Source organism: Acomys minous (genome assembly GCF_964271855.1).
Source record: "Acomys minous genome assembly, chromosome: 9".
NCBI classification, from domain to species: Eukaryota; Metazoa; Chordata; class Mammalia; order Rodentia; family Muridae; genus Acomys; species Acomys minous.
This window is the reverse complement of record NC_140490.1, coordinates 55,857,480-55,878,733: the sequence shown is the minus strand read 5'-3', so window position 1 is coordinate 55,878,733 and position 21,254 is coordinate 55,857,480.

The following is a 21,254-nucleotide window of genomic DNA, read 5'->3' as shown; positions in this document are numbered from 1 at the left end:
TCACTGGAAAGGAAGCTCCAAAGGAAGCTCACTGTCTAATTGGAGTGAGTGTTCTATACTAGTTATCTCAAGCCAACCGTGAAAGCTCATGGAGATACAGGGCAAGGGTGAAGCCAGCAGGACATCAGAGTTTACCCAATGGATGCAGCTGTTATTCCATGTTGGTAAATCTTTGTGTGTGAGTGCGTGTGTGTGTGTGTGTGTGTGTGTGTGTGTGTGTGTGTGCATGTGTATGTGTGTGTGTGTGTGAGTGTGCGTGTATATGTGTGTGTGTGGTGTTTGTAGTTTGTAAGTATATACCACTTGCATGCTTGTATCCTCGGAAGCCAGAGAGGGCATTGGATCCCCAGAACTGGATTTATAGGCAATCGTGATCTACCTAGTATGGGTGCTGGGAACTGAACTCAGGTTGTCTAGAAAATCAGGAAGTGTTCTTAACTCTGGAACCATCTCTCTAGCCCCAAATATATTTATTTATTCATTTAAATTTTTCTCATGCAAGATATTCACTCATACTCTTTCCTCTCTAGCTCCCCACATATACTTCCCCAACTTTATAATCTATCTCTCTTAAAAAAACAAAAATCCCACAAAAAACAAAACAATAGAAAACCAATCAATCAAACAAAAAAGCACCAAAAAAAAAAAAAAAAAAAAAAGCACACATACACACACACACAAAGAAACATATAGAGTCCATTGTGTGTTGGCCTACAACTTAGGAGCACGCAGCTTGCCTTGGAATGTGGATGATAAACCCCATTGTGTTACTCTGGTGCAAACAAAACAAAACAAACAAACAAACAAAAAACAAACATCCCTGATTTTCTTTCTTTTAGCAGCTATCAATTGTAAATAGGTTCCTGGTTGGGAGTGGGATCTCGTTTTCTGTCCTAAGATTTTGCTGGTTTAAACTTGTGCAGGGGGTGTGCATGCTGTCACAGTCTTTGTGAGTTCATGTGTGCATCATGTATGTCTGAAAAACACTGCTTCCCTTGAGTCATCCGTCACCTCAGGCTCTTAGCGTCTTTCCACCTCCTCTTCCACATAGATCCCTGAGCCTTGAGGGGAGGGGCGTGGTACAGACATCCATTTAGGACTGCGTGCCCCAAAGTCTCAAGCTCTGCGCACATTGTCCAGGTGTGGGTCTCTGTGTTAATTACCATCTACTGCGAGCAGGAGCTTGCAGAAGAGGGTTCAGCAACGCACTGATCTGCGGGTATAGCAATATGTTTGTTACAAGTCTTCTAGCCTTTAAAAGAAATCAGAAATGAGAGCTTATGACAGTAAAATATCACAATTTTAAGATTTTTAGCAAGTAATCTAAAAGATTTTAAGAAAGGACATACCAGTGGTTTGATGGCCTCGGGTTTAAATATTCCCTGCTGTAGCTAACCATGGGTTTTTGTTTGTCTCTGCCCAGAACCAGTTGGTGATGTCAGAAAAATGACTTAACTTCCTTGGACCAGTTCCCCATCTCTCATGAAGAGCAGTGACCTGTTCAGCATGGATGCTGGAGTCTTTCCCCAGTTCCATGATTCTATAATTTTGGTATCCACATAAGCGTCTAGTTTTTTTCCTTCTGCTGGGGCTAAGAAATTTGATGGCTGTATCTTCTCCGCTCCTTGCTCTAAAGTAGAGTGCTATCATGCCAAAATAGTAGTTCTCAACTTATGTGTTGTGACCCTTTGGGAGTCAGAAGCCTTTCACAGGAGTCACTTAAAACCATCAGAAAACACAGATTTTTTTTACATTACAACTTATAGCAATAGCAAAATTTACAGTGATGAAGTAGCAACAAATATAATTTTACGATGGGGAGTCACCACATCATGATGAACTGTATTAAAGGATCACAGCTTTGAAAGGTTGAGAACCACTGCTCTGTAGGTTTGGTGACTGCTAATGGCCCAATTGCAGTCAAAGAGAAGGAAGGGGCCAGGTTTGGCGCTACAGAGTTGAGCTTTTATTTCCATCCCTTTCTCCCATGCCTATGGCCAGGAGTGATGTGGAGTGGCTGATGGAATGGTTCAGACAGAGTCATGCTGGAGTGTAGAATCTGTTAATGATCTCTGTGAGCAGGGACACAGATGTCACCAGCTGTAGCTCTTGGACTAGGACGTGCTCTTGGAAGCGTCCCCTTGCCAGAGGAGGATTGTGTCATCGCAGGGCTATTGGAACGTGACGTGTACCCTCCCCCACCCTCCAGTCTTATAGGCTTTTGTATTCGAACGCTTGGGTCTCACCTGGTGGTGCTGCTTTGGAACACTGTGGCATCTTTATGGGCTGGAGCCCTTGCTGGAGGAAGCAGACCACTAGTGCTGTGCCTTCCCCACTGTAAAGGACTATCTCCCTTCAAACTGTGAGCTAGAACGAAGCCTTCCTCCTTTAAGTTGCTTCTCGTGAGGTTCTCATTGTTACAGCTAGGAGAAAAGTAACATGTCTATTTGTTTGGAGTTCCCCACCCCCACCCCCAACTACAGAAAGCAAAATATCTGGATCAAGCTAGCAAAAGATCACTTCAACTAAATTATAACTTAATGATTTTTTTTCTGCAGCATTAATGTCTTTAATGATTCAAAATAGCAGCTCAGTATTTCCTATGTGGCCAGTTAATCTGAAAGTCCTGTGACGTTGACTAGAGGAGTTGTTGAGGGGCCGTGTGGCTCCTCACTGAGCTTTGGCTCCACTCAAGGAGGTGGGCAAGAATGTAGGAGCTGGGTTGCTCAGAGGATTTTTTTTAGAGGTTATGTTGCTGAGAGGGAGGAAAGGAAACTTTGGAAGGAGGCTCGTGAAGAGGCCTCCTGATGGAGAACAGATCTCCCACATGAAGTTGGGTGGCTCTTTAGCCCATCAGTGATTCTCAACCTTACTAAAGCTACGACCCTTTAACACAGTTGCTCACGACCTCCAACCATATAATTATTTTTGTTGCTACTTTATAAGTGTAATTTTGCTACTGTTGTGAAATATAATGTAGAGACCTGGGTTTTCTTATGGTCTTTGATGACCCCTTGTGAAAGGGTCCCCAAGGAGTCATGACTCACAGGTTGAGAACCACTGCCCTAAGTGGTCTGTGGTTATATCTTCTTCATCTTACAGAACCACCAGCAACATCCTTACCACTTGCTAGTGACATTTGTTAACATTTTGATGTGCCAGCTTCAAAGGTTGCTTAGGGAGAGCGGAAGATACCTGAGTGGAAGCTACCTTGATGGTCCGGCTACCCATGGGTCACGTGGATCTATACTAAGTATCCCTGATCTGGAACGCTTGGGACAGGAAGTGTTTAGATTTTAAAGTCTCCCAGGTTTTAGAATATTTGCATAGACTTAACTAGTGGGCTGGGATTTTTGATTTAGGAATTTGGGGGGTTATTCAACCAGTGTAAGTGTGTCATAGTATTTTATTGTCAAATAGCATTGCCAGAAAAGCCACATGTTTTGTCAAATAAAAGCATGGGTCTCCTTCTGCCCAATGGGGACTACATGAATCATTGAGCATTTTGGGTTTTAGATTTGGTTAAATAAAACCAGGACAAAATTTGGCATCCAATTTTAGATTATCAGTTCCTACTATGTTTTTTGTTTGTTTGTTTGTTTTTGCTATATTTGCTCTAGAGTTACTGTATAGCAATGGTTTTCAACCCGTGGGTCACAACACCTTTGGGGGTCAAATGACCTTTTCACAGGGGTCACCTAAGACCATTGGAAACCCCTTATGAAATAGCAATGAAAATAATGTTATAGTTGGAGGGGAAGTCACCACAACATGAGGAACTGCATTAAGGGGTTGCAACATTAGAAAGGTTGTGAACCACTGTTGTATAGTTTATATATACAAAATTTGTGATGTTTTTATATTGTCTGAGGTAAAGTCTCACTATGTAGCCTAGGCAGATCTTGGAATTACTTAAATTTTTAAATAATGTATTTACTGTGTATATGTGTGTAGGTGTGGTAGGGGTGTGTGTGTGTGTGTGTGTGTGTGTGTGTGTGTGTGTGTGTGTGTATGTGACTGTGGCATGGGTTTGCAAGCCATATACATGTAGAGGTCAGAGGATAACTTTGAAAGAGTGATTTCTTTCCTTACAGCTTGTTTTTGAGGCAGGATCTCTCCTTGCTTCTGCCACCTCACTGTATATGTGATATCAGGGCCAGCTTAGTTGTCCAAAATCAAAGCATGCTGTTTGAATTTACTGTCTAAAAATCTACCTGAGTAAATGACATGGATGCCACGTTCTACCAAGAAGCAACCCCACTCCCACCCCCACCCCCACCCCCTGGCCTGGGAATTGAACTGAGGCCTTCACACTTTCTAGGTGAACCTCTATCGATGAGCTATATTTCTAAAACCCAACAAGTCTTTTTTCACATTACATTTAAATTAAAGCTGAGGAAAGTAAAGTCTCAAAAGATTACAAAGCCAGAGTATGATTAAAAAGTTAATAAATAAAATGACTGACAATACCTCAATTTGGGCCGTGGATGTAACTGGGTGGTAGTGTGGTTGCCTAGCACATGAACGTCCCTGTGTTTAATACCTAGAATCTGCAAAAATCAATCAAAGAAACAAAAGAAGTTTAAATTAGAAATAACAGCTGCTAGCCAGACATGGTGGCTCACACCTGTGATCTGAGGCTGAGGCAGAAGGATGGCCACAGGGTGGCAGCCAGCTGGGGCTACACAGTGGGGTCTAGACCAGCCAGAGATATACAGCAAGAGCCTGTTTCAACAATAAACAAAAGTAACTGAATAAAATAACTTGAGAAGGGAAGGGTTTATTAGACGGGTCTGGTGAGGGGATGCAGTGGGTGAGGGCGCCTGCTGCCAGGTCTGCTGACTGGTCTCTAGAACCCATGTGACAGGGGGAACCAATTCTCAGAATGTTGTCTTCTGACCACAAGAATGCTATGGCACATGTGCACCCACACAATGCAATAAATAGATAAATGAAAAAAAAAATAGATAAATGGAAAAGTCAGTCCATTCCTGTTTAGGATGTTCACGTGGCAATTTCAACTTCTTTTAATTTTAGGCTTGGTAAATTGAGGTTCTTATTTTTATCTTAAGTGTTTCCAGGCAAATCAGTGTTGATACCCAATAAGGTAATTGGACATGTCCTCTTATGGTGAAAATTTATTTTATAATTTTTCAGTAGAAAGGGTGTTTTCAATCAAAATCCCAAGATTGAGACTCATAAGAAAACTATTAATTTTACTCTAGATTTTAAAATATTTGAGTAACAGAAAACTTCATGAAGTAAAAGCCAAACAGATTTATTTACAACAGTATGTCAATCACCACCAAGAGCTCCTCGGTCTTAGTGCTTAAAATCCTAATAGAAAAATGGACAGAGTGTCTACAAAGATAAGCCACACTGAATGCCACCAGAGTTCTTAGATGGCTCAGCAGGTAAAGGCGCTTGCTCACCAGCCTGGTTCGAGCCCCTTCCGGAGCCCCTCACTAGCCCCTTTCTCCTTCACAGTTAAGGTTACCACTGCTGTGATGAGACACCATGACCAATGCCACATGGTGAAGAAAGGGCTTATTTGACTTACACTTCCGTATCACAGCTCATCATCGAAGGAAGTCAAACAGGGCAGGAACCTGGAGGCAGGCGCTGATGCAGAGGCCATGGAGGGGTGCTGCTTACTGGCTTGCTCCTCATGGCTTGCTCAGCCTGCTTTCTTATAGAACCTGGACCATCAGCTCAGGGCCAGCACTACCCACAAAGGGCCAGTCCCTCCTCCGTTAATCCTAAGAAAATACCCTGCAGGTTTGCCTACAGCCCAGTCTTTTGGGAACATTTTCTCAATTGTGGCTTCCTCCTCTCAAATGACTTTAGCTTGGGTCAAGTTGACATAAAATTAGTCAACACACAAACTCATGTTCTTTTGTTTGTTTGTTTGTTTGTTTGTTTGTTTGAGACAGGGTCTCTCTGTGTAGCCTTGGCTGTCCTGGACTCCCTTTGTAGAGCAGGCTGGCCTCGAACTCACAAAGATTCGCTTGCCTCTGCCTCCCGAGTGCTGGGATTAAAGGCATGCGCCACCATGCTCGGCTTCAAACTCATGTTCTTCTGCTTATATTTGGTTCTGAATGTGTGGTGGCCAGAACCATGAAGCCATGAATCTTGTACCCTTAGAGGGATGTTTATTATATTTCAAATTATTTTTCTATATAACTTTGTGTAGACATGCCAAGAAGCAACAAGGATTATAATAGACTGGCTAATGTTCCAGTTTCTTCTGGGTCTTCAATTTGAATCTGAAAGTTAAGAGAATTACAAATATTTTTGTCCAGCAAAATTATCTTAAAAAAAAAAAACCTAAAGGCATTTAGGAAATGTTCACCATGTTGCTTCTTTACATTTTTTTTTCCTCCAGTGTTGTTTTCCTAAGCGTGGCTAGACATCTTAAACTTGGCCTGATATACTGATGCTGCCAGGTGATGCATTCTGGGTAAGTAACCAAATAACGATGGAGAAACTTTTCCTGCTTTGCTCTTCTGAGCTCATGTTTCATCTGCTCAGTGATACCTAAGGCTGGGGGAAAGTGTGTGCTGAAACCTGCTCTACACTTGAGCATTTGGACACTTCTGGTAAAAGTAAATCTCTATGCCTGGTCTGGTTCTAGCTTGACACCTGTGTAATGGGCTCCAAGACACAAACACACACTCTCACACACACACACTCACGCACACATACACACACACAACACTCATATGTATGCATGCACTTACATACGCTCACACACACACACACACAAACACACACACACACGCACACATGCACGCACGCGTGCACACACACACATGCACATACACAGACACATGCACATACATACGCTTACACAACATCTCTCTCTCTCTCTCTCTCTCTCTCTCTCTCTCTCTCTCTCTCACACACACACACACACACACACACACACACACACACACACACACACGCACACACGCACCTACCATCTTAATATGTGCTCTTTGTGGTACGAGTCAATTATACTGGTTTGGTTTTTGTTATTCTTTCCATCAAGAGAACCTGACGTCTCAGCTCTGGGTTTCAGGGCTGGGCAGGTTTTGTTTTCTTAGCGGTAACCAAGCCACAACAGAAATAAACAAAACAATCCCTAACAATTAGAAAAACGCCTTGAAAAATAGTATCAGTAAGAAGAGGCCCTGCATCCTCCAGCTAACTCAAGATCACACCCTGCGATTCTTTCACAGAGCCCTGGGCCAACTGCTCCTTCCATTGTCAGAGCCAACCACAACCACACAGCTCAAGTGACGGGGATCCCCCATATGGGTGTGGTGGGCGGTGGCACCAGGCCATGGCTTTCTGGGTTACTATAACTCAAGAATGGCTTTTTGTAAACTGGCTCTTATAAACAGGGCTTAGCCAGAAGGTTCTTCAAATGTGTTCTCTTAGCATCCGCCCCCTCCCCCTGCCTTTTATTGCCACGGTTCTGAGTTTCTTACCTCATGGTAAGAGTTTTAATGGAAATTAAGTGTTTTTAACTTCGCTGTTGTTTTATTTCTAAGTGAGAAGCTGGTATAATTCAGATATATAATTATAAACTACCTCTGTGGATTTTGATAAATGGTGGTACTCCGGATCTATAGAAAAAGCCCTGCAATGTTAGTGCTGGAAGCAAATCTTTTTGTAAGTGGGTGACACGGCTTGAAGGCACAACACTTGCCTGAGGTTCTGTAGGTGATTTGCACCAAAGAAAGCTAATATCTCCGAAGCTTCCATTTTCCAGTCAAAGACTCTTTTCCTGTGTTGTTTTCATTCTCTTAGAACATGCTGTATTTGGTTGACTCTGTGGCAAGTGAGAGCATGCGTGTTTGAACAGCATCTCAAGAACATAGGTAAATGTTTCTTAGAGGGATTCACCTAACAGTCTGAGGAAGGCAGACCCCAGCAATGCTTTGCTTTGACAGTCTAGTGATACTTCCCAGCTTTCCAGTTAATCATCCATGGTGTTATTCTTTGTGTTTATAATAGAGCTGTCAATATGCTTCCCCCTTAAGACTCAAGAGGTAAGGGAGGGCATTGTTCTAGAAAGTTCCAGAGGAGCTCTTCAAGCCTCTCCTTATATTACATTGCTTTTGGTAGATGATAGGCCCATCATGAACCTTCAGCTGTGCTTGGGTTATACTGATTGGTTAATATAGGTCTGTGTCACAGGTTCCAGTCTTGAGTCACATTCCCCTCAGAGAAAGTGCTGTTAGCACCACAGACTACAGAGATAGTTGCCAAAAAAGGGGAAACTCATGGAGAGGAATGAGCTAGAGTCTACTCCTGTAGGTACGCTATCAAAACTCCACCGAGGTTGTTTAAACAACGGGAACTCCTTCCCGGATGTGGGTTGATCTTGTGGGGGCACACAGAAGCTATGTGGCAAAGAGGAAGCATGAGAGTCTCGAGCCAGAGAGCCTACGCCAAGATCACTGCTTCTTTCCCCTTCTTCCTTCCCTGGCCCTTCCTCTTCTCACTTTTCTTTCTTCTCCATTCTGACATCTCCCTATCTTTTCTTTCCTCTTCCTTCCTTCCTTCCTAGCTTTCCTTTTCCCTCTTCCTCCCCCCTCACTCTCACCCTTTCCTCTTCCCCTGCCTTCTGTCTTTCTCTCTTGCTCTCCTTTCCTTCCTTTCCTCACTGACTGGCCATCTCTGATTTCTAATTCTTCATTCCAGAGAATCTGTTCAGATATCTTATCCTGCACTAGTGCCCATGCTGTGTGATGAGCAGAGCATTAAGTGGAGATAAGGCTGCCAGACCCATTGGTAGGTAGGCTGTGTGTGATGGGCGTGGGGTGGGTTTACTGCTCCTGGTTCATAGAGGACCAAGGCTAAGGCACACGCTAAGGGCACCATTAGACCAAGCCTTGGAGCTTTTTCATAGTGGTTGTCCTTTAGGTGGTTCCCAGAACTGGGATGTGGTTAGTGGTGAGAGAGGCATCTTCTAGTTGGTCCCCTTCCCTGTTTGCAGGTCTGGAGTGTAGAAAAAGGTATGCTGGGAAAGGAGGAAGCAGATGGCATCGGGCTAGAAGAGACATCTTGTTTCTAAATGTCTGCCATTGAATTGAGAGATCTCCCCGTGTAGCCACAAAACTAGAAGGAGTTATCTGCCAAGCCATAGGACAGCTTGCGCAGTGTTTGACGCTGCAGCTGATGAGGTAGGGAGAGGCAGCTCACAATGATCTCTTTCAAACCCGGTCTCCACACTACCTTTAGGGAGCCCAGAGCTCCTCCTCGAGACAGCTCAGGTGTTGCTTGCTTTCTGTTTATACTCAGCAGCCTCACCCTCTCCTCTGGGAGGGGTGAGTCACTGTCCTGGATTGCCAGTGTCTGAACCGGGAGACAAGTCAGAGGTGACTGTTAGGGGCTGGAAACTCTCCACTGTGCTGAGGGCAGTTGTCGTCTCGACCTCACGACTACAGAGAAGCCCACCTTTTCCGTTTTATTGCTGTAACTTTCAGCAAAAACCTAGACCAATAACCTTATAAATAGACTGACTGTGCTTGTGTGTGCAAGCACGCGTGTGTTCTGCAGTGGTCAGAAACATCAGAACAGCTAATGCTATCAGGTGATGTCAAACTTCTCACAAAGCCACGCTTGTGTTTGAGAGATCTCAAGCTAGCAACCAGCATAGGGTTAAGGCTAGCAGAGGATACACACAGGAAGGGGCCCAGATTAGCCGAACCCAAGGTCCACCTCTCCATGGAACCATGCCAGAACCAAGAGCAACTTAACTGAAGCAGAAGATAAAGGTGGGGAGACCCAGAAGAGGTGGGAAGACAGGGGATGGGACCAGGGACTGTCACTGTCAAGCAGACACTGCAAGCTGATTGCTTTGGGTGCTTGTCTCCTAAAGCTGAGCTGTTGGCTTTGTTTTGTTTTGTTTTTCCTGAAAACACCTTGGATTTGACAAGCCTCCTCATTCACATTCAAGACATCGCTACTACACCCCAAAGACACCTCCATGGGGGTGGCCACTGTCTCCATTTCAAATGAATACAGCAAGGCTCAATGAGGTGAATAGTTTAAGTACCCCACTGTGTGAGTCAGCTTTCTAAGACTAGAAAAAAAACAAAACCTGAAATAATCCACTTTTTAAGAGGAAAGGCTTATTTTGGCTCTTGGCTTTAGAGGTTTCTCTCCATGGTCACTAAGCACTGTTTCTTTGGGCCTGTGGTATCCTAATGCATCATAGTAAGACCATATGGCAGACCAGGTGTTTTCACTGCACGTCAGCCGGGAGGCAAACTGAGAGATGAGACAGGAAGGGATCTCACAGTCTCCTTTGATGACATGGTACACGTCCACTAAGCTAACTTACACCCTCTAGGCCCCACCTCTGCTGTATGTATGTATGTATGTATGTATGTATGTATGTATGTATGTATATATGTATATATGTATATATGTATATATGTATGTATCTGTCTATGTATCTATCTATGTATCTATCTATCTATGTATCTATGTATCTATGTATCTATCTATCTATCTATCTATCTATCTATCTATAATCTGTCTATCTATCTATCTCTGTAGGCCTGGTCTTTTAGAATATAATATTCTTAATATTTGATGATTTCATACAATGTATTTTCATCATATCCATCCTCCCAGATTCACCCCCAACTCCCTATCTACACCGCTCTGTGTTTCATGGTCTCTCTCTTTAAAACAAAAGCAAAAACAACTATCAAGTCCAATTTGTATTGTCTAAATATTTTTAGTGTGGGGCCTGCTCTAGCACATTGGGAACCTACCAGGAGTCACAGCCTTAAAGAAAACTCACTCTGTCTGTCTTGGTAGTGAACAAATGCCAATAGCTTCTCAGCTCGGGTGTCCACTGGGATTTTATCTGGCTTGAGGTCATGTACCATCTCTGGAACTCTCAATCTTTCTGTTCCCTCATCCTCAAAGATCCTTAGCCCTGGAGGAGATGGGTATCATATGGTTGACCCCACTTAAGCCTGAGCACTGTAGTCATTTATTCTCTGCATGTTGATAGTGGGTCTCTGTGCTAATTGTCCTCTATTGGAAGAAAACGCTTCTCTGATGAGGATTGAAAGATGCTCTGATCCATAGGTGTCAGGTCTCTTATACCGGCAGGTAGGGATGGAACAGGAGGGGACTCAGGGCTGCAGCTTCCTCTCCCTGGGGGCTGAGTAGGGTGGTGAGTGTCAATGACCCAGCCTCCTCCCACAATGCACAGAGGCAAACTATATTGAGTTGGGAGGTCTTGTCAGAATAAGATCTCAATTTTATTATGGTGGGGCTTTTTTTTTTTTAAATGTAGAGCATAGAGAGTGGGTAGGATAGAAGGTGTCAGGAGACATGACATCTCCTAGGATGTAAAGTGGCCTGATACTGTGGGACCAATTGGTTTGTGTTACATGGCTGTTGGCAGGCAGGGCTCGCACCAGTATGTGCCCAGATAGACCATATTGAGTTATTCCTATGTGGAAGTATTTACCAGAGACTGTTGTTGAAACTTGAGACAGGCTCGGTTCTGTCCTCCAGGCCTCAGAGGGCTGACAGATTCAGCCATGGGGTCCAACACAGAGGTATAGCAATATAGCATGAAGAATCATTTTAATGGTATGCCCACTTAGCAGAGTAATAGTATTAGCTCTTCCCTAGGGCCTAAGACTTTTCCAGCCACAGGTTTTTGGCCCTGATAATGGTGTTGGGTGTGGGTTCCACTTTGTAGAGAGTAGGCCCCATATCCTGGAGGTCCTACAGGCTCCCAGTGCTTCTGCTATGGGGACCAACCCTTCAATGTGTGGCTCTTTTGGAGGTACCCCAGGATACAATCTATAGCATCCATTTAGTGAGTTTTGGAGCTGAACTATAGTTGCATTATACTGTCTTGACACTCTCTTGCTGTATCTCAATTAAACATGCCACTCATCATTTCACTGTATTTTCATGACGACAGTACAGATTTGCTTATCCCTATTATGCTGATGAGGAGAGATGTAGTAAGAATTCTTGGCCTCTTTAAAAACATAGAAATGTTATGGGACTATGTTTTTGTTTTAATCCCACGTATGGGATATGCGGCTGCTTCAGATTGTTCACAGCAGCTGAGTATCTTTTGCCTTGTGCTTTGGCAGGGCTGTGATTTTGCCAGCTGAAGATATTTTACATTTGGAATTCTAGGGAATCCTCAGAGGGTATAAATGCTGGAGACCCGAGAGAGGGCGGCTGCTGTTCCCCTTGCTGCTGCTGTTGCTCCTCCTCCTGTTGTTGCTTCTCCTGCTCCATCCCCTGTCGCTGCTATTCTGGCTGCTGTTGCTGTTTGTTGTTTGTTCCTACTGCTATTCCGGCTGCTGTTGCTGTTTGCTGTTTTCTGGATTGCTTGTTGCTGGATAGAGATATCCTGAAGACTAAGATCAAATGCGCCCTAAGGAATTTGGTGCCCCTACTCAACAGGAAGTAGTCTAACAATATTAATGCCTGTCTTTTTCCTCTAACCATATTTCTCTCCTACCTAGTATTGGAGGTTTGGAAGGGAGTACAGGGAGGTAGGAATAAGAACCCAATAAAGTAGCCAAAGTCCTGCTACAGAAACATGATAAATACAGTACGTAGGGATGGATTATGTACTGGGCTCTGGCCTAACTTCTCTGTGTTGTGTTCTTTGGCTTTTAACACAGTTCTGCCTTCATTTCATATAAGGACATGGAAACTTGAAAGGGTAGGAGATTCTCCAATCTCTGTACAGCTGTGTAGCATTGCATGGAGAGTCCTGATGTAGTCCTATTCCTTTTCATCACTCTGCCCAATTACATCTACATGAGATGGTTCTGAGTGTGGATCCCAGACAAGTTGACCCCAGAGAGTGTAGCAGCATCTCAGCTGAGCCCTGTCACTGACTCAGTATTCACCTCTTTCACAGCACTCACTCAGTGCCTCTTGAGTGCTAGGCACTTTGCTAAGGGTGCTGAGGAAAACCTGCACCAAAGATGTCTTTTCTCTGGGAGCTCATAGGGTGATGGGGAGGTGGGACGGTGGTATTCACACAGTGAAGTGCCATCCAAGTGCCATAACAAAAATGCACTCAGAGTCTTGGGTGTCCAAGCCATCTACATATTTGGGTCAAGCATTTCTGAACACATGTTTATGTGAGATGAGGCTTTGTAGTAACATGGTACTATAGAATATGGTACAACGTAAAAGGCTTTAATTTTCTTTGGATTCCACAGAGAACTTTTCCTTTCTTTTAGAATATGAAGAAAAGGAATAAACTTTAGGGCCAAAGAGCGCATATATATACACACACACATATATATACACACACATATACACACATACATATATGTATATATATAATTTGTTTTGTTTTGAGTTATAAGATATAATTTATAGATATAATCAGAATCTCCCCCACAAAAATGTTACCTGTAGGTTTTACATTGCAGATTCAATTTTTTAAGAAAGATAAGATATATTAAAGAATAAAATTCATCTTTCCTAATATATGCAGACTTTTTATTGTCATTATTTTCTAGGAAATATGGTATAACAACTATATATGTAGTGTTCATTAAGAAAGCCATCTATTGTTGATTGAATACAGGAGGGGCTGGTGAGAGAGTTTAGTAGCTAAAGGTGCTTGCCATGAAAGACTGATGATCTGAGTTCTGTTACCAGAACCTCCATAAAAAGTCAGATGCAGTGATAGGCATCTATAATATCAGCACCTATACGCCAAGATTGGAGGCAAAGGCAGGACAATGGACCAGAAGCTCTCAGAACGGTATGAAGTAGAGCTACAGAGGCAGCAAGAGAGACCCTGCCTCAAAATGAGATGGAAAGAGAAAACTGGCTCCCGAAAGATGTTCTCTGACTGCCACATGCAGTCAGTGGCATGCTGGCACCTACACACACACACACACACACACACACACACACACACACACGTATGCATGCACACACTAAATAACTAGATGAATAAATAATAATTTTTAAATAAGAAAGCATACAGGAAAGTGTGCACAGGTGTTATCTAATACTATGCAATTTTCAGTAAAGGAGTTTGTGGTGGTTTGAATAAGAATGGCCCCCGTATAGGTTCATATATTTACCAGGGCGTGGAACTGTTTGAAAGGATTTATAGGAGGTGTGACCTTATTGGAGGAAGTGTGTCACTGGGGGTGGGCATTGAGGTTTCGGAAGCTCATGCCAAGCCCAGAGTCTCTCTCCCTGCTCCCTATGGACCAGGATGTAGAACGCTCATCTACTTCTCCAGCACTGTGCCTGCCTGTGTACATCCACGCCTTCCACAATGATGATGATGATGATGATGATGGACTGAACCTCGGAAACTACAAGCAACCCCTCAGTGAAATGCTTTCTTTTATAAGCGTTGCCTTGGTTATGGTGTTTCTTCTCGGCAATAGAATAACTAAGACAGACTTGATCGTCCACTGTGGCTGCTGAAGGACACAGAATACACACATGTAGGTGGGCATGTGTAATTCATAGAGAGAGCTTTGCCATAGACTTGGTGTGAACACAGCCACCGCACTTCCATGCTACCTTGAGAACTCTCAGAGCAAGGGCATCTTCGAGGGATGCTTTGTCATCAACAAGGTGCCCAGTCTCTATATGGACTCAATAAATATTTGAAAGTTAGTAATTTATTTTTTTACAAATATCATGTGTGTGTTATCTTTTTATATTGGGGGGGGGGCACAGGAGATCAACAATGCCTAGGTCCCACGAGTGTCCTAATATATCCCTGATGATAGTAACCTATTAGAAGGCAAAGAGTCTGGCTAAGTATTGAGCCTGGTTCTCCTGTGGGCCTGGTGATGTGGGAGGTGAACTAACTTCTAAGTCAACTGCCGGGGTGGGGATGGGGGTGGGGTGGGGACAGAGAGCTAAGTTGAAAAAGTTTTTTTAAGTCCTATTTTATTTACTTTCTCTCTCTCTCTGTCTCTCTCTGTCTCTGTGTCTCTGTCTCTCTCTCTCTCTCTCTCTCTCTCTCTCTCTCTCTCTCTCTCTCTCTCTCTCTCTCTCTCTGTGTGTGTGTGTGTGTAGTCACATGCACCATGGTATGTAAGCAGAAGTCAAAGGACAATTTGTAGAAGGTGACTGTAGACCACAGACACCTGTTTCTGATGAGCCATCTCACCAGCCCTGAGTACTTATTTTATTTTATTTTATTTGAGTGCTTATTTTAATAGCAACAATTGTAAGCATGATCATGACTCCCAACACTGTGATGAGAGTGTTGTTTTTGTATCTCTTGAGCACATGCTTGGTTTGATGGATTTTTGTTTGTTTGTTTGTTTGATGGACCTTATGTGAGTGTTCACAGCTGCACTGGGCATTTCTACAGGGACTCCTTTTGTGTATAGACATAGGAGGGAGGGACTTGCCTATTATTATCTTTTTCATTCTTAAAAAGTGTTTTCACATCTATCTATTATCTTTCATCTATCTATCTATCTATCTATCTATCTATCTATCTATCACCTATTTATCTATTTATTGTTTGTGTGGTAAGGCAGAGGCTCATGCCATGGGACATGTATGGAGGTCATAGGACAACTTGCCAGAGTTGGTTCTCCCTTCTACCTTGTAGGTTCAGGATTCCATTTCAGGTTGTCAGACTTGGTGACAAGTAACTTTACCTGCCGAGTGACCTCACTGGCCCTTGAGTGGGGGGCAAGTTAAACCCTTTAAAAGCACTTTGCCTTTCTAAGAATTTTATGTACATCCTCCAATGGCAGGCTATATTGTGGATATGTCAAGGAATTGGACAAGGGAGACAGAGAGATACTACAAGCCAAAACATCAAGTTATAGGCAGTGATATGGATGATGACATCTGCAAAGGGTTGTCAGTGGAAGTTCTTGAAGAATTCCATTTGAGGGTGACATGCCCCATAACCCTGGAAGAGCTGAAGCCCTTTTGTCAAAAAAGAAAGTAGAAGACACACAACCTTCGAAGAGAATGTCTCTAGTTAGCATACTGTGAACACTCTGGCCTCTAGCCTTGGGAATTTGTCTCTTGCTTGCATTTACCTACATGGCTTCATCTACAACACCCTTGGACTCTTTGGCTCATTTAAGGCCTTGGTCCAGTCTTGCTAGAGCACCTCCCCAGTATTTTGGAACCTGGTGGGTCAGAATTAGCTCAAACCACCATGAATAATGAATAATGTCACCAGGGTTTGGTCAGCTTTCTATAGCCATGAAGACAAGAATCATTTTTTGTCTTTGTTAAGAATCTGGCATGGGCCAAGTTTATTCTCAATACACATTGCTAGGGATTTTCATACAGTAATCAGTAACTCAAGCAATAATTCATTTGGGAATACCTTTGAGTGTATTAGCTATTTATTTATTTATTTATTTATATTCAACCAATAGTTCATATGACACATATAAAACCAAAATGTGATATTACCTTTATTTATAGCACTTTGAATGGCTTCTTGATTCTCTTGAAGAATGACTGACTTTATTAAAGGAAGGCCTTGTGTGGTCTCTGGCCTTCCTGGTTCTTCCCCAGTCTTCTCCCTACCTTCCAGAATCTGCTTTGCTCTTGTACAGCCTGGGCCTTAGATCTTCAAATGTTCCACACACTCTCCTTTGCACAGGGTGTTTGCCTCAGAAGAAAGCAGAGTTCAAACAGAGCAGTGTTCCTCCCTGTAAGGTAGCTTAGCCTTCCTTTCCCTTTAGGTATTTGATTTGAATACTACTTAACTTAAAGATGACATTTCTGACCTTGAGTATATCCAATCCTGTCTATACAGTGTTCTTTAGAAAATGTTGAGGTTCCTTTTGGGGGTACTAATACCAATTCTTTTGCTAAAAATAAAAAAATTATTTTTGTATGTTAATTATTGTATTAACTCATATACACAATCTATTATGGTTATATCAGAATCAATAATTTGGGTTTCCTTTTGTTTAGCCTCATCTTCTTAGTCCTCCCACTGTAGCTTTCTACTTACTCGTATTCCAGGCAAGCATCGCTGTGTCCAATACAGATTGTTGTTGTTGTTGTTTTGAGACAGGGTTTCTCTGTGTAGCCTTGGCTGTCCTGGACTTGCTGTGTAGACCAGGCTGGCCTTGAACTCAGAGAGATTTGCCTGCCTCTGCCTCCTGACTACTGGGATTAAAGGTGTGTGCCACCATGCCCAGCTAAGAATGTCTTTATGACAGCCAAATGGGCCAATTAAGGTGTTCCTTGACAGATAAATATATAAAATGTACATATATGCACATACATTCACACACACACACACACACACACATATATATACTTGCCCATTAAAAAAAAATAAAAGAGGCTAGACAGATGACTCAGCGGTTAAGAACACTGGCTGCTCTTCTAGAGAACACAGCTTTGATTCCCAGCACCCACATAGTATTTCACAGCTATCTATAGACCCCAGTTCCAGGGGACTCAATGCCCATATATGGCCTCTAAAGGCAGCAGGTACACACAGTGCATAGACATACATGTTGGCAAAACATTCATACTTGTAAATAGGAAAAGAAAAAGAATGAAATAAAACTTGGCATGGTGACTTAGTTTGAGGCCAGCCTGGTCTACAAAGCACGTTCCCCAGAGTCAGGAACCCTACACACAGAGAAATGCTGTCTCAAAAAAAGCAAAAAGAATACAACAGAAACACAAAGCCTTGGCATGGCGTTGCTTGCTGTAATCCTAGCATTCAGGAGTCTGTGGACAGCCTGGGCTACATGATGAGAACTTGTTCTCCAACCCCTCAAAAGTTAAAAAGAAAGAGAGAAATCCTGCCCTATAGAGCAGCGTGGACAGAACTGGGGGCCATACTGTTAAGTGAAAGTAAGCCAGTGGGGGACAGTAAGCACGAGTGTTTCCTTCATGCTGCAGAAGCCGAAACAGCTGCCAAACTTGTTCTGTGATTCTTTGATTCCTGTGGTTATTCTTCCTAGATTTTCTACGAAGACAGGAACAGTGTCTGATGCCACTTGCTTTCGCCTCTCCAAGCTAATAAGAAAGCTAATCAATACTTGTGCGCTATAAGCTAAAGTGAATAAATGACAACATGGGTACGAGAAGGACGAAGGCAAAAGCGAAGCCTTGTTGAGCCATTACAGAGGGAAGCATTATTTATAGAATATAGACATCATTGGTTTCGGGAAAAGCATGCTGACCGGTACGATACCCAAATTACTCATATAACGCGCAGGACATTTTTGTTTGTTTGTTTTTGTTTTTTGTTTTTGTGTGGAAGAGAGGGAAAAATCCCATAACCAAGCAAGCCTCATGTACAAAATGATAGATGCCTATTATGTATTTTTTTCCCTTCTCTGTATTTTTCTTAATGGAAGCAGAAGGAACTTTCCAAATATCACTGTATGATTGGAAAAAGTGAAGTGCTCTGTAGTGCCATTTGTGGGGAAGGAGGGGGCAGACAAGGAAAAGAGTCTGAAAAGGGTTTATGTGTCCTAATGGAAATCAGATGTGGGACTCACTTACATTGCTCCAGTAGAGTGAGTGCTTCATTCTCTCCGTCAGAGGTCGTGTCCAGCCTAGGATGTCCACAGCCCCTCTCAGACAAGCACTCTCTCTGCACTCTGGGTTCCTTTCATAGCTCAGCAATTTGCCCCCTCTGGCTTGCTGCAGAGCTCAAAGGACGCTCTGGGCAAACCTCAGACAAGTTTGAATCTGAACCTGCCTGAGAAAGATTTCTCTTACAAGCTAAATGTTACATTTCCACTCGACAGAAAGGTACTGCTGTGTGGCCATAAAAAGCTGGCCAAAACCCTGTCACCTTTTTGCAGTTAGTCATGTTATTTTTTTGGTTCATGCCAACATGGAGCACAGCTGTGACTCAACAGAACCACTGAAGCAAGAATTCGGAGTTGAAAGACCTCAACCCCAGAAAGCACTTTTCCCCCCCTTGTGGGTCATTACGCAATGTGTCTTGTTGCTTACCTTTCTGGGTCTTCCCTACACACACACACACACACACACACACACACACACACACACACACACACGAGCTGGGCTGCCATTTGACAGATGAACTCTCTGAGTTACGTCAACACCTTCCTCAGACCCCACTGCAGGCTCAGGCTGGGAGCTTTCCTTCTTGGATGTTTATTTTACGTAAGTAGTGACTGCCTCTTCAGACTTAAAAAAAAAAAAAGCCATGTTGATACATTTCTCACTCAAATAAACCCCAAAATAGAATAGGGGTTGATTTAAATGTTTGCACCTTCCCACGTGATGATGATGACAGTAGCCCTGTCAACTGGTTCTGTGTCTGCTTTGGCTTTCCCCATTGACGTTCCTAAAATGAGTCCATGAGTTTAGACCTCAGCAAATGGAAAGCAGGCCTGGGCTTCAGCATCTAATCTTTTTGTGGGTTTGGTAACATTTATAAATATCCTTTAGACTTTTACCTTCACTTTTTCTATTATTCGCTTATGTAACTCAATGCCAGGGATGGAGCCTGGGCTTTGTGCATGCTAGGCAAGCACTCTACCACTGAGTTGTATCCTTGCCCATCTCTCATTTTATTATTTACTGCTTAAAATTGAGAAATGTCAGCTTTCCCATCCAAGGGCACATGGAAGGAGGAAACAGAAAAAAAAAACCTGTTCCTGTATACTAGGTATAATTTTTAATGTGTCTGGGTGTTTTGCCTGTATGTGTCTGGGCCACGTATGCATGCAGTGCCTGTGGACACCAGAAGAGGGCGTCAGATCCCCTAGAAGTGGAGTTAAACAGTTGTGAGATACCTTGTGGGTGCTGGGAATTGAACCAGGGTCCTCTGGAAGATCGTTAAGTGCTCTTAACCTAGCACTTGGGAGGTAGAGACTGGAGGAGCAGGATTCAAAGGCCATCCTTGGCTACATAGTGAGTTTAAGGCTAGCTTGGGCTACATGATACCATGCCTCAGAGAGAAGGAGAGAGAAGGGATGGGAGGTACACTCATTCATCAGATCGTTTACAGGGCAATACTGCAGATCAGCTTCTCTCTGGGAAGGACAGCTGGAGTTTGTGTCTGTAATTTTGCTCATTGTTTTAGCACGGTCATTAGACCAGACATGGCTCTTCCATTTTAACTTCAGGATAAGTGAAAATATGGGACCAATTTGGACCTTTCTTTCTGCTGTAGTTTAGCTTTTAAACACCCTCCAAAGGCCCTTGTTCTAAAGGCTTAGTTTCCAGGCCATAGCATTACTGAGAGGTGGTGGTACCTTGAAGAGGCAGGACCTGGTGGGAGGAAGTGAGGTCATTGGAGTACACTCTTTAAAGGGATATTGAGGCTCAAGTGTCATGGTCTCTTGCTTCCTAGCTGCCATCAGGCGAGCAGCCTCCTTCTCCATGTGCTCCTGCTATGATATGTTGTGTTTCCACAGTGATGGGAAACTGATCAACACTTTTTTTTTTCAAATGTAAAACACATTATATTGTGTCCTTTGGATGTGGTAGAGAGCTACCTCCCTAAGGCAAAGTGTGAGACCTTCCCCCCCGGAACCATATTTAGATATTTACTAAAAGAGAAAGGGGAAGGTACTCAGCCAGGGACTATCTCCTTGTGAGCTGGTGTAAGAACCAGGTTTTAGCCCAGGGAAGCAAGCTATATGCCCTTAATTTAAACTGAAGAGACTTATGCTTCCTTTTGTATCTCTCTCTCTCTCTCTCTCTCTCTCTCTCTCTCTCTCTCTCTCTCTCTCTCTCTCTCTCTCTCTTTCTCTCTCTCTCTCTCTCTCTCTTTCTCTCCCAGACAGGGTTTCTCTGTGTAACCCTGCTGTCCTGGGACTCACTCTGTAGACCAGGCTGGCCTCCAACTAAGAGAAGTCCGCCTGCCTCTGCCTCCCAAGTGCTGGGATTAAAGGCGTGTGCCACCACTGCCTAGCTTGTGTTGTTCTCCTTTTGTTTGTTTGTTTTTAAGACTGGGTTTCTTTGTGTAACAGTCCTGGCTGTCCTGGACTCCCTTTGTAGACTAGGCTGGCCTTGAACTCACAGGGATCCTTCTGTCTCCTACTTCTGGAGTGCTGGGATTAGAGGTGCATGCCACCACGCCTGGCCCTTGTGTTGTTGTCTTATTTTTACCAATTTCTTACCTCAAAATCCTGAACTACATTTAAACAAGATTTATTTTTATTTGTGTACCCATGGTGACCAGAAGAGGGCGCCAGATCCCTGGAGCTGGAGTTACATGCAGTTGTGAGCCACCACATATGGGTGCTGGGAATTGGAGTTCTAAGTGCTCC